The following is a 14,375-nucleotide window of genomic DNA, read 5'->3' on the forward strand; positions in this document are numbered from 1 at the left end:
ACCCAAACAGAAAGGTGGAGGATTAAAAATGGGGCATGGCAGGGCATCTCTGATGGGGCCCCTAAACCAGGAACAAATGAACCGTTCCCAGCAGGTACACCTCTCAGGAGGAAGCAGACATTCGAAAATGTTTGTGGAAAACAGGGACTCTTCCCATGTTGGGGGGAGGCAACCTCAGCGTCCCATCCAGCCCCATAATCCTCCGGCAGGGCCCAATGAGAAAAGAAAACTTGGGGCCTTTGTTCAAAAAGTATTGAGACTTTTTAAACAGCGGCAACAGAGCATTAAAGTCAGCGTGAGGTGCTTCAGAGAGGGCCTGTGTGACCACCCAAGCCACACACCCACAAAGCCAGCCTTGCTCAGGGGTCTCTCTGTCTTCAGAAAGTGAAATCCGGAGAACACTGTTAGCAGATGCCTTTACCCAAGCAGCCTAGCCACGATCCCCCCCATCTCTTCTAATAGTTCCCCAAAGTGCAAATCAATCTAGAGGTCAGAGTGGCCCACACCATTAACAAGAGGGGAAGTGGGAGAAGGGGAGGGGACCCTGGGAGAAGTCAAAGTGTCACCATACAGCTCTAGGAGATAAGCTGATGATAACCAGCAGCCACCAGGCATTTGCCATGATGCCAGAAACATCACTTGTCTGCTTCCCGTGGTCTAGAAAGGAAGTCAGCTGACACACAAGGGCCCCCTGCTCCAGTCCAGGCAGTGGGTGGATGCTTAGAGCCTTCAAGCACCCCCAGAGCACGCTGCAGGATGGAGCCAGCAGCCGACGGGACCATGGAGCACAGGGACGAATGACCTTCCCAGAGCATCCCCGGTGCCTCTGGACACTGCGAACAGGAACAGACCTTGAGCCTGCAGATTCAGGGGCAGCGGGATGCTCCTGCCTGAGAACCTCAGTTCCTCTGGAGGTCTTCTGATGGGGGTGCACAGCGGAGGGGAAGGAGGTGGGCCCCTCAAAACAAAACGAAAGGACTCTGGCATTGGGGACACTGCAGAGCAGCCAGGGCCCTGTGGGCCGTGGGGAGTTGCGGGAGGCCATGTGGCAGGAGGGACAGGGGAGTACAGGGTGGGGGATCAGCTCCTCACCCCACGCCTGAGGCAGCGCCAGCAGAGGAGGCCGCAGACAGAGACCAGGCCCTGTTCTCAGGGAGTCAAGGCTCTAGGGCAATTACAGATGGACAGCGCTCCCCACCTCCCGCCCACCAACAAACATGCCCCGCACCGTGCAAAAGTTCTCCCAATAGACAAGGAGAAACAACAGGACCCAGCCATGCAGTCTTCCCCAATGCTGCTCTGTGTGGCCTCAACTAATCTGGCACCATCAGAACCTCCATCCTACAGAGGAGGAGCCTGAGGGTCAGAGAGGGACTGCATCTCTAGGGTCACACCACTGATCAATGGCAAAAGCAGTATTTAACCCAGATTGGAGTCACCTTCGGGGTCTTCCAGGGCTTCCCAGGTGGCACTAGTAGTAAAGAACTCGACTGCCAATGCAGGAGACATAAGAGGTGCAGGTTTGATGCATGAGTCAGAAAGAATCCCTGGAGGAGGTCATGGCAACCCACTCCAGTATTCTTGTCTGGAGAATCACATGGCTATCGTCCATGGGGTCACAAAGAATCAGACACTACTGAGGCAACTTAGCACACATGCATGCTTCTTTCCAATCTTAGGAAGCCCTCCTCTCATCCAGGGATGGCTATATCCCCTTTGCCCACCCAGCCTTGAACTCTGTCCTCCAACCACCCACCTTGGGGAGGGCCCACCGACTCATACACACACACACACACACACACAGATACACACGCATACACACACACTGGCTTTAGAATTTCCCCACAAGGGATTTTGATGGTGGTTAAGAATCTGCCTTCCAATGCAGGAGACATGGGTTCAATCCCTGCTCAGGGAACTAAGATCCCACGTGCCTTGGGGTAACTAACCTTGTGTGCTGCAAATACTGAGTCTACAAATCACAGTGAAAGATCCTGCATGCCTCAACTAAGACTTGACGCAGCCAAATAAATAAATATTAAAAATAAAACTACTTTATTAAAAAAGAATTTCCCCTCAGTTGGCTTCTTGCCCTGGGTGGTGTGATGGGAGATGCTCACACACACACATACACACCCCTTCATTTTTGTCTCATCGAATGCAGAGATGGCTACATCCCCACTCCCATATCTTTTGGAAATAGAACTTAGAATTTTCTTACAGGACTGTCTACCTCAAGTCAATTCCCTATTGTTGGGGTAGTGAAAAAGTTTGCTTAAAGCTCAACATTCAGAAAACTAAGATCATGGCATCTGGTCCCATCACTTCATGGCAAATAGGTGGGGAAATAGTGGAAACAGTGGCTGACTTTATTTTTTTGGGCTCCAAAATCACCATAGATGGTGATTGCAGCCATGAAAATAAAAGACACTCCTTGGAAGGAAAGTTATGACCAACCCAGACAGCATATTAAAAAGCAGAGACATTACTTTGTCAGCAAAGGTCCATCTAGTCAAGGCTATGGTTTTTCCAGTAGTCATGTATCGATGTGAGAGTTGGACTGCAAAGAAACCTGAGTGCTGAAGAATTGATGCTTTTGAATTGTGGTGTTGGAGAAGACTCTTGAGAGTCCTTTGGACTGCCAGGATACCCAACCAGTCCATCCTAAAGGAGATCAGTCCTGGGTGTTCATTGGAAGGACTGATGCTGAAGCTGAAACTCCAATACTTTGGCCACCTGATGCAAAGACCTGACTCATTTAAAAAGACCCTGATGCTGGGAAAGACTGAGGGCAGGAGGAGAAGGGGAAGACAGAGGATGAGATGGTTGAATGGCATCACTGACCCAATGGACATGAGTTTGGGTAAACTTTGGGAGTTGGTGATGGACAGGGAGGCCTGGCATGCTGCGCTTCATGGAGTCGCAAAGAGTCAGACACGACTGAGCGACTGAACTGAACTGAACTGAACTGAGGGGAACTCCATTTCGAGGGTCCAAGGGTGGACATGTGACTCAGTCCTGGCCCATCAGCTTATTCCATCCTCCAGGCCTCAGCAATTGATTCATAGACAGGAGGGTGACCCAAATCAATCCAGTCTGTTAATTCTGTGAAACTACTGGAAAGAAATAGCCTGAATTTCTATTGGAAGAGGAGGTGGGAGGATGTAAATCTTGAGCTGCCAGGAGTTGACTGGAAAGGAAGACAGAGCCAATGATGGAGAGAAATCAAGTCCTGGTGACAGGATTTGATCTCCTGGATCCAGCTATGCCTGAAGCCAGAACCAGACCATTTCAGTTACATAAAAATCATTTTTTTGAAGTCTATTCAGTCAGATTTTGTGTCACTCATGACAGAAGGAGCCCTGAGCAGTATTCTGTCTCTTTCTTTTGTGAAGAATACAGGCACACAGGAGCAGACTCCACACTTGGCTGTCAAACACAGTGCTCAGAACTTGGAGAAACTCCCAAAGCTGGCCCAAGGAAGGCTTTGGAATGGAGCCCGTGCCTCTCACTGACTTTTCTTTCTAAGGCAATTTGACCAGGAGTCCTTCCAAAGAGTGCTCTTGTCCCCCCTCGTGTAGCACAGAGAGCATCCAATCCTTATGGGAGGTAGAACCCTGTCGTCTGGTGCAGACACCTGGCATAATTTCTTTCCCTTGAATGTGGGCAGGACTATGAATAAGATGGAATATCAGTCCCAAGAAAAAGTCACTAATCAGTTGACTTGAAGTTTCTCCAAGGGGAGATTACCTGGGATGGGCCTGGTTTAATCAGGTGAGGTATTAAAAGAGACCAGGCCCTCCTGAAATCAGAGTTTGAAACCATGAGGACTGAGAGAGAGGGTCACGTGGTAAGGATCTAGAAGCAGCCTGTAGAAGCTGAGAGTAGTTCCCAGCCAACAGCTACAGGACAAAAGCATCTCAGTTCTGAGTCTGTGATAATTTGAGGGAGCTTATTGCTCAGTCGTTCAGCCCTGTCTGACTCTCTGCAATCCCATGGACTGCAGGACGCCAGGTTTCTCTGTCCTTCACTATCTCCTGCAGTTTGCTCTAACTCATGTCCATTGAGTCGGTGATGCCACCCAACCATCTCATCCTCTGTCACCCCCTTCACCTGCTCCCCTCTTTCTCAGCATCAGGGTCTTTTCCAATGTGTCGGCTCCGCATCATGTGGCACAAAGTATTGGCACTTCAACTTTAGCATCAGCCCTTCTAATGAATATTCATTGCCGATTTCTTCTAGAATTGACTGGTTTGATCTCCTTGCAGTCCAAGAGACTCTTGAGAGTCTTCTCCAGCACCACAGTTCAAAAGTACCAATTCTGAAGATAGTCTTTCTGTGGGTAAGCCTTCCGATGAGAACCCAGCTCAGCCCACTCCACGGCTGCAGCCTTGTCAGACTCTGAGCAAAGAGCTCAGCTAAAATGTGCCAACTTCTGACTCACGGGCACCCTGAGTGCTCCATCAGCCACTAAGTTTATGGCCCTTTGTTACACAGTTTTGAAGATGAACACACCTCTCCTCTGCCTGGCTCACCTTCTCTTTGTTCAGGTCTCAAAGGTCACCTCCCCAGAGGTCTTCCTGACCCCCTGCTGTAGGCAGAACCCCCACCCTGACCCCATCCAATCAGCCTCCAGTCTCTTACCCACTTTAATGGCCTTCTAGCCCTTCTACCTGCCACAGCATGGACACCACATGCCTGCTGATTCTTTACCCATCTCCCCTGCAGATATGGAACTCCAGGGGAGGTGGGTGGGGTGGGGAGGGGAGGGGAGGGGCATGGCCTGACTGTCTACTGGCTGCTGCTGCTGCCCTGGGCCAAGAACTTGGCCAAGGAGAAGGCTTCCATCAACACTGGTTGAATGAATGAGTGAATGAATGAATGAATAAGAAATTGAATGAAGAACCAGCCAATTTTAGCTGCTCAGGAGCCCTGCCCAGTTGCAGCTCTTGTGGGGAGCAGATAAGCATGTGGTTTCCAAAGTTCCGGTTCCTCTAGAGCAGCTAAAGTTCTCCCCATGACCTCTGCGGCCGACCAGGCCAAGAATCCCCTCCCAAGGCGTATGCACACTCAGGGTCAGCAAACTTCTTCCCAGAGCCTGGTTGCTCAGGCTGCATCCCCACACAGGTCCTGCTCCCCAGGAGCCTGTGGCCATCAACCGAGCTCTCCATGCCTTGGTCTTCTTATCTACAAAATGGGTACACTGGTGCTCCAGTGGCTAGCACTTCACCTTCCAATGCAGGGGGTGCAGGTCTGATCCCTGGTTGGGGACCTATGATCCCACATGCCTCATGGCCAAAAAACCAAAACATGAGACAGAAACAGTGTTGTAGCAGATTTAATAAAGACTTTGAAAATGGCCCATATTAAAAAAAAAATCTTTTTAAAAAATGGCTACAAGAGTTTAACTGGCTCCCAAGGCTTTTTGAGGATTAGATAACTCATTTGTACCCAGTTTTACTCAACTCATTTGTCCCTAAAAGGTGCCCAGTTCACTTTAACAAGTATTATAACAGAAATGAATTTGCAGCGCTACTGAGAAGGGTGGGCTCCATCAAGAACCACCCCCCTAACTTTCTTGGTGCAAGTTGCAGTGTCTGACTGGCTCCATCTGGGCCATGAGACCAGAGGAGGGGATACAGCAGACCCTTAACATAGTGACACCCCAGGGCTGTGGATAGAGGGGCTATGTGAGCAGTTGAGGGGGTCAGTTTAGCAAGTGATGTCTTAGCTTGGGGAGTTCCCAGAGAGAAGCCATGGTCTTCCCCCTTCCTGCCCTGAGCAGATCCCGAGTCTCCCCACCCCCACTGCCAACTTCACCAAGCAGGAAACAGAAATGCCTGGGCCCCCAGCCAACAGGCAAAAGAATCACAAGCCTTTGGAGATGGCAAATAGGTGCATGCCAAGGGCAGAGGGCCACCAGGCCCAGGGCTGTGAAGCTGTGGGTGACCCTGGAGAAAGCAGACACCTGCCAGGCCCATCTCTGGGCTGGGGTACCAGCAGGGACCATACCTCCAGTGGTGGGGCACGGCCGAGAAGTCCCAGATTCACACTGGGACCAAGAGGGGGCTGTGAATACTCCTAACACATGATGAGATGTGCCAGCCACAGTCCTACCTCTTACTGACTCCCACCCTGGGCTTCCCCAGGCTGCCCTCCCTTTCCTCCCTCCTGCTGGGTCCCAAGGTGCCCAGTAGAGAACAGGGTGTTGACAGAGCATTACCCCAACAGCCCTCAATGCCCTATCTCACCCGGTCAGCCAGTGCATTTCATCACATGCCCCCAAAAGTTAGCCACCCAGACTTCACAAGCTGCGCTCAGTGCCCTCCAAGTAATTCCCGACTAACACGTCAGCAAGTTAACCCACTGGATGCCCCTGGTAGCTCAGATGGTAAAGAATCTGCCTGCAATGCAGGAGACCCAGGTTCAATCCCTGCGTTGGGAAGATCCCCTGATTGAAGGGAATGGCTACCCACTCCAGTATTCTTGCCTGGAGAACTTCATGGACAGAGGAGCTGGTGGGCTAGAGTCCATGGAGTTGCAGAGCCAGGCACGACTGAGAGGCAAACATTTTCACTTTCAACATGCCAGCAAACTGACACCAGCTAAGCGAAGTGAAACTTGTTGTCACTGTTCAGTCACTAAGTCGTGTCCGACTCTTTGTGACCCCCATGGACTGCAGTACGTCAGGCTCCCCCATCCTCCACTATCTCCTGAAGTTTGTTCAGATTCATGTCCATCGAGTCAGTGATACTGTCTAACGATCTCATCCTCTGCCGTCCCCTTTTCCTCCTGCCTTCTGTCTTTCCCAGCATCAGGGTATTTTCCAATGAGTCAGTTCTTCACATTAGGTGGCCAAAGTATTGGAGCTTCAGCTTCAACATCAGTCCTTCCAATAAATATTCAGGGTTGGTAAGTGAAACTTGACATCCAGTAACCTTCACATGACACCCAAGCAAGGGACACCTTCACAGGCTCCTTGAGGAAACTACTCTCCCTCTGCCTGACCCTTGAGCTTCCTGCCCCTCTCTGCAGCCATTTGGTCACCCAAGAGACACTTCACCAACCTTGGTGGAGCAGGGATGATAGACAAGAGCAGCCCATGTCCACTGACAGCCAGATGTTGGCAGATTTGAAATCAGCCCTGAGCCCACGAGGGCATCTGCCCTGTGCAGGCCTGCTTATTGGCCACAGGATACGCAAGATCAGGAAATGGGGCCATGGGAGGGGAAGGCAGCTGCTGAGCCTCACTTATGCAAAGTTAGCTGAGTGGGCATCCCTCCCTCTGTGTTACATAACTCTCTCTCTCTGACCTACCAGAAGGAGCCCCTTGTCTCAGCCTGATTTCAGAGTCACCTGGAAAATGCAGATGCCAGAGTCCACTGCAGAGATTCCAAAGCAACTGGTCTGGGGCATAGCCTGGACACCAGGATTTTAAAAGCCCTTTGGATACTCCAAAGGCAGACAGGGTTGAGAACACAGCTCCAGGTTCAGGAGCAGAGCCATGGCCCATGGAACAAAAGGCTGGACCCTACCCAACTGCAAGGATCACAGAGTCTTAGATGTAAGCTGAGCCTTAGAGTTGTGCAGTCCACAACCTGTGCAACTAGGCAGAGCACCCTGTGGGAGGCAGGGGAGAAACTGAGCGTTGAACACTCTTTGTTGATGATATATAACAACATGGTTCAAACCCTGGCCCTGTTGTTTGTTCAGGGAATTTGTACTCCAAATTCCCTTCAACCCTCTAATGGCCTGGAGAGGGAGACAGAAAACAAAGAATCTCACAAATGAATATATAATGACAGATTTGATAAACGCGTGTGATAGAAAAGATGAGTCAGGTAATGCAGGAGGCAAAATAATGGTCCCGCAAAGATGCCCAAGCCCCAGTCTCCAGACTCTATGAATACGTTAGGTTATATGACAAAGAGGAATAAAGGCTGCAGAGAGAACCGAGGCTACTAAACAGCTGACCTTTTTTTGCTTAACATACAATACTAGATTTTTTTCCCTTAATATTAAACATTAAGTACAGCTGGAATATGTGACCATTTCATATGCGTAGATTGGAAGGTCTTAAAGTTGTGGAATCACTTAGGCAGGAAACAGGATTAAGAAATACATGAGAAATCAGAAGATGAATGAAAACATCTAGACAAATTAGAACAACCCACTCTTAAATGAACAAGGTAAAGTTTTTTTAAAATTTCTATTCATTTTATTTTATATTTCAGGTTATATTGAGAAAATCTTTTTTACATTTTTATTAATTATTTTTATTGAGGTATAATTGACATACAACATTATATTTTTTTCAGGTGTACAACATAAGGATTCAATAATTGTGTACATTGAGAAATGATCACCACAATAGCTAACATCCATCCCCATACACGGTTACAAAATATTTTTCTTTTTTTCTGCTGGTAAGGACTTCAAGTTAATCTACTCTCAGGAACTTATGTTTGTTTATTTGGCTTTTCTGGGTCTTAATTGTGGCACAGGGGCTTAGCTGCTCCATGGCACATGGGATCTTCCCAGTTCAGGGATCAAACCAGGGATCTTTAGCTGTGGCCTGTGAACTTAGTTGCAGTATGTGGGATCTAGTTCCCTGACCAGGGATTGAACCTGGGCACTTTGCATTGGGAGCGTGGACTTTTAGCCACTGGACCACTGGGGAAGTCCCTCTTAGCAACTTTTAAATATGCAATCTGGTATTATGAACTATTGTCCCCATGCCGTACGTTACATCCCCATGATTTATGTATCTAAACAGCTGACCTTGAGATGACGCGATTATCCAGGATAATCCAGGTCCAATGTAATCACAAAGATCCTTCAGAATGGAAGATAATATATATGTAATGTTACATGGCAATGACATCTCAAAAAAAAAAAGTGGAAGAGCATTGGAGAGAGTCAGAGAGATGGCAGACTGAGAAAGACTTGGCCTTGAGCTTGCTGAAGGCAGGGGCCACCAGCCAAAGCTCTGAATTCTGCCAACAATCCAAATGAACAGGAAATAGGTGCTTCCCAGATCTCTAGGAAGGAGTGTAGCCAACCACCACCTTGGGAGACCCCAAAACTACAAGCAAGTGGAGTCCCCTGCACTTATGACCCATGCACTCTCAACTCATGAAGGCTGTTGTTTACATCCACTCCATTTGCGAGGATGGGGTACAGCAGCAAATAGTCAGTGCCCAAAAGGAGGGCGGAGTCTAGTCTGGGGCGGGGTCTAGTATGGGGGCGGGAGAAGGCTTCCTGAAGAAGCAGCTCTTGAGGGGAAAAGGGAGACAGAGGGAACAGAAGGTGTGAAGGCCCCTAGGCAGGGGGAAACCTTGTGCAAGTGACTAGAGGGCAGACCCCTGGGGACGTCACCACACTCACTGAGCCTCAGTTTCCTCCTCTGTGAAATGGGACGGTAAGAGCATTTCCTCATTTGAGGGTGAAGGGGGCCTGGGAGCCCTGCGGTGACAGAGCAGACAGGCTGGGCCCTACAGTCAGACCAGAGCTGGATTCAGTCTGGTCTTCTGGTCACCCCTGGGTGACCCGAGCAGCCCACAGCCCCTCTCTGAACCTTGCTTCTCGACCTGCTGGATGAGAGCATGCTGGGAGTGCTTGACAAGTCCTGGTTATTTATCCCCGTCATCATCGATGGGAGACTGGGGCCCAGCGATGGGAAGGGACATGCTCAGGGTCACACAGAGACCCCGAGGCTGACCTTCCTCCTCCCAATGTCCAGGTGGGGACAGAAGTCAGGCCACAGACTCACACGCCCCCCAAACCTCCACTCTGATCAGCACCATCCTCGCTCACCTGCAAAGTTGGTTCTGTGTTAGCAGAACGAACCCGAGGTTTCTACACGCACGTATCAGCAGCCTCGATGAAAACCAGCTGTGAGGTTTAAAATAGCCTCCTCAGGCTTCCAGAGATGCCAGGTCCCTGGCTGGGGGAGGAAGATTCAGGCCCGAGGTGGGGGCTCCATCTTCAGAGAATAACAACATCTGTCATGCATCCAGGCCCAGAGATCGCCTGAGAGATGGGTGAGCTGAACTTCCCAGAGAGGCACATGTGCAGAGGAAACCCAGGGGGTGGGGGGTGGTCCAGAAAGTCCCCCAAAGTGGGGCATCATTTTACACTTGTCAAGTCTTTCTCTCTCCTCTCCTCCCCCCGTCTCTCTTCTTTCATTATCTAATAATTCAAAGATTGGGCTGTGGACAGACGCTACCCAGCCCCCACCCCCACAAGCTGTGTGGTCATCACTCCCTGAGCCTCAGTTTCCTCATCTGTCAAACAGGGTCCCCGCTTCACCAGGTGGCCCTGAGGGTCCACAGGACAGTGCAGTGAAGATCTGACAGACGAGCCCATCAGCAGGTGCCTGACAGCTGGCTGCTACCCCAGAGGAGGGTGACCATGGTGACAAGCCCTCTTCCCCACTTCTCTCCCCAGTCCTTCTCCCTGCTCTGCTTGGGGCTCCTGGCCTGGGCCCTGGCAGGCTGAAGACAGATGATGGAATCTCAGAGCTGGGGGCCTGTTAGGCCAAATTCAACCCTCCAGGCAGCCCTGTTGCCCAGATGTGTCCCACCTCTGGCTTGAAGAGGTAACCAGGGCCAGACACAAGGCCCACATTCCCCAAAAACTGTCACAATAACTCACAGGGGGCCACTTGGTTCACGGTTGCCTCCACACCTAGATTGGTGCGTGGCACGTAGTAGGTGCTCAATAAATATCTGCTGCTTGGCTGATGTGGTACTGTTATTGTCCCTATCTTACAGGTGAGAAACAGACTCCCAAAGGTCGGCCGGCATGTAGCAGAGCACGGCCCTTAGAGTTTGAGGGAACCCAGGCCTACAGGGGAAAGGTACAGTCCAAGGTGCCAGAAGTAGAATGTGAATCCACCTCCACTGGTACCAAAGCATGAGTTTTAATCACCAAATGATACCCCATTTACCACCTCCTCTAGCCAACTTCTGCACTCAGCTTCCTTGCAGGCCTTCCATGCACATGCTGTGTTGTCTTAGGTAACTCACACAACCTCTCTGAACCTGTTTGTGCATTTATAAAACAGAAAACCCACCTTGCTGCACTCGGGCAGAACCTCCCTCAGCTCATTTTTCCTCTGGCTGCTCAGCCTCTAGTGGCCAGCTCAGACATGCAGTCCATGCCAAATAAATCTTTGTTGATTAATTAAAGAGACAAGTTTACTTTAGAGCATCGAAGTCTGCCCGGAAGGTCTCTGGGTTGGTTGTCTCCGTGAACACAAGCCTTCTCTCTTCACTTTAAAGAAGGAGAAACTGCAAAAAGCAGACGATGATTTAGGTGTGTGGGTTTTGCGAGAAAGACGTAAGTCGTTGGCAGACCCCTCAGGCCTTTGGAGAAAAGACCTCCTACATCAGAAAATAAGCCAATGAACGTGAATCATCAGGCTTTCCATTAAAATAAAATGTCAAGGGACTAGCTATCATTCTGGCAGTGAGCCCAACCTCAGAGGAGGGTTCTGACGAACACCCACTCCTGGTGCTAATGGCACGGGCTACAAAGGAGCCTCTCTCCTCTCCTCACACTGGAAGGTCGTGCCAGGCTCCAGGAGACCCCAGTGAACAAACCAAGCCCAATCCCCGGCCCGAGGGACCTGAGAGCTCAGCAGGAGGAGACCTGGAAGGTTCTGGACAGAATCCTGAGGTTCCCAGTGGGCACATTCAAGCACCATCTGGCAGATTCTGGAGATCACAAAGAACTTTCCAGAGAGGGGAGGAAATATGCTTTGCCAGCAGAGTGTCACCTTAGGGCCAGTGTCAAGCGGCAGCCATCAGGGAAGCCCCAAGCCCCTTGTAGGAGCCCCCAGATGGCAGCCTCTGGTTTTCATGTTGAGGGACTCTGAGTGTTTCAGGGTGCTCTCTCACCCCAACCCCACATCCTGGCCTTCACCTCCAGAGCTCACCTTCTCTACCCCAGGGGCCCATCCAGCAGAGCCCATCCCGGCCACCTGAGGGGTGTCCCTGTCACAGACAGCCTCATCTGCAGCGTCCGGCCAGGCTGAGTAGAGCAGGAGCTGCACAAACTTGCTGGCCTCTGGTCCAGGGAACAAAGCTCATTTGGCCTTCTGTAGGACACTTGGGAGAGCGTGTTTATCATGGGCTCCATGTCCTAATCTGGGCTCCTGGCTGGGGGCCTGGGGGGTGGGGGTCACTTTTACAGACTTTAAAGACCCTTCCAGCTGATCCCATCACCACCACTGCTGTTGGGCTGGAGAGACCACAGCCCAGCTGGGGTCAAACATGATTAAACTGCCAAGGAGAGTGAGGGGCTAGGACCGGGGCAGTCACATACATGGGGATCAGTGTTCAGAAAGGCCCCACACTTGGTTTAATGCTGTGCTGTTGCCATCTTGAAAGTCTTGATACTGTTCAAACAAGGAGTTGCACATTTTTATCTTGCACTGGGTCCCTAATTCCATAGCCCACCCTAGGAGAGGGGCTTCAAGGGTCCAGCCGGGGAGCTCTGTCACCTGGAGATTCCCAGACCTCATGAAAGGCTTCAGAAATGGAAATCAGCATAAACCACGTCCCCGTGCCCACACCAGGGGTCCAAGTGCCCACTTGCCTGCATACATTCACAATCACACAGCTGTGTTCATAGGAGTCCATGGGGACCCCCACATTCACACACACTCATATGTGTTCACACATGAACATCCGTGTCACCCTCAGCCACATGCTTTCTGCTCTGGAAGGGGCTCCGGAGACCTCAAAATGGCACTCCAGCTCTCCTAGGCCACTGAGAAAGCAGTGAAAAACTCAGGGAGGGGGGACCATCGGGAGCAACCCCCTGTCTGCCCCTACCCCCCAGGGAAGGTAAGATCGCCTCCCTCACACAGGATCCCACTAAATCCCCAGACAACTCTATGCAGAGCCCTCCACACACCTGATCCATCTGAATTCCCACAGTCACTCATGTGGTACCATTTGCATTATACCCATTTTAAGGATGGCAAAACTGAGGTTGCAAGAAGTGAAGCTGCTGATAGGAACAACAGCAGGCAGCCTGGGGGACTCCATGCCCGACAGTGACTCCTGAGATACGACAAGCCCCCAACCCCAGCTCACAGCAGACTCACCCCCCACCTCCCACCCCCCACCTTCAGGATGCTCCCCCCAGGGCTGCTCAGCCTGGTTCATGGTGGGGAGTTCTCCCAGTTTAGCCAGTGCTCACCCCCCTTCTCACCACAGCACAGGTGGGGACAGGTCAGTGCCCAGGGGTCCCCAGTTTGCTCTAAAGCCCCTGTTCCCCTGCCCTAGCCCCCTGGCCAGCCTTACCCTTTGACACCACAAACCAGGCAGTGGGAAGGAGCTGCTGGTGTGACTACAGCTACAGATAACACACACAGCAGGACACCCTGAGGGTGTAGGAGCAGATGTGGGCGTGTGTGCTGGAGGTGGGGCAGGCAGGTCATCTCTTTGGCCGAGTTCAGGGCTCCCTGAGGCCACAGCAGGAGTTCCAGGGACCTTTCTACATCTTGACACATCTCAGATTCTAAACGGAACTTTCTGAATGTTCCAAGGAGAACATTCCTGTGGCCCTAAATAGAGGCTCCTCTCCCAGGGATGCTGAACAGTCCTCCAGGGCTTCTTGGTGGTAGGGGGCACTCCTGAACCTTGGGGACAGGGCTCTGTTGGGCCAGTTGGCTCCATGCTCAGGAGGAAGAGGTGACCCGGCAGGCCTGCGGCCGCCCGCCACTCTGCCGGAGCTTGAGCCTGTCCAGGCCCCGCAGCCCAGGCCTTATTTGGTAAGAAGAGCCTGTGCTGCCAGCCACTCGGGCTGCGAGCTGACGGGACACAGGAGGCCCTGAGCCGGCCCCATGCCCGCTGGCCTGGCAGCCCGGGTCCGCCCACCTGGCCTCCTCACCCGGCCCCTGGGCCAGAGGCTGGCAGAGTTGGAGGTGCGAGATCCCGGGGGTCACGCCAAGGCTGGGGCTGCCTCCCTCAGATCCCCGTCCAGCCAGGGGAGAGGGATTCCCCAGCTTTTGCCTATATATGGCCGAGGAGAGGCGGCGCGCTCAGGATGGGTGCGCAGGCCCCGGAGGTATTGTCTTAAGAGGGTGTTTGGCATCGGGCAGTGATGCTTTGGATTCTTATGAAAACCTGGCAGGGACATTGTTTGACAGCTCTGACAGTGTGCTGGAGTCTCCGTGGGGAGCCCGCCCCTGGGGGCCGAGGGCATGTGACACGTCAGCTGCCTGCCCGGTCCTGGCAGGAGGGAGACCAGGCCAGGCAACCACGTTCATGTTTGGGAGGAGGTGGCCAGCTCAGAGCTGCCCAGCTCAGGGGAACCAGACAGGAGCGATCCCTTCTGGGTCTCGGTTTCCTGATCCACGT

Source organism: Cervus elaphus, chromosome 23, assembly GCF_910594005.1.
Source record: "Cervus elaphus chromosome 23, mCerEla1.1, whole genome shotgun sequence".
NCBI lineage: Eukaryota > Metazoa > Chordata > Mammalia > Artiodactyla > Cervidae > Cervus > Cervus elaphus.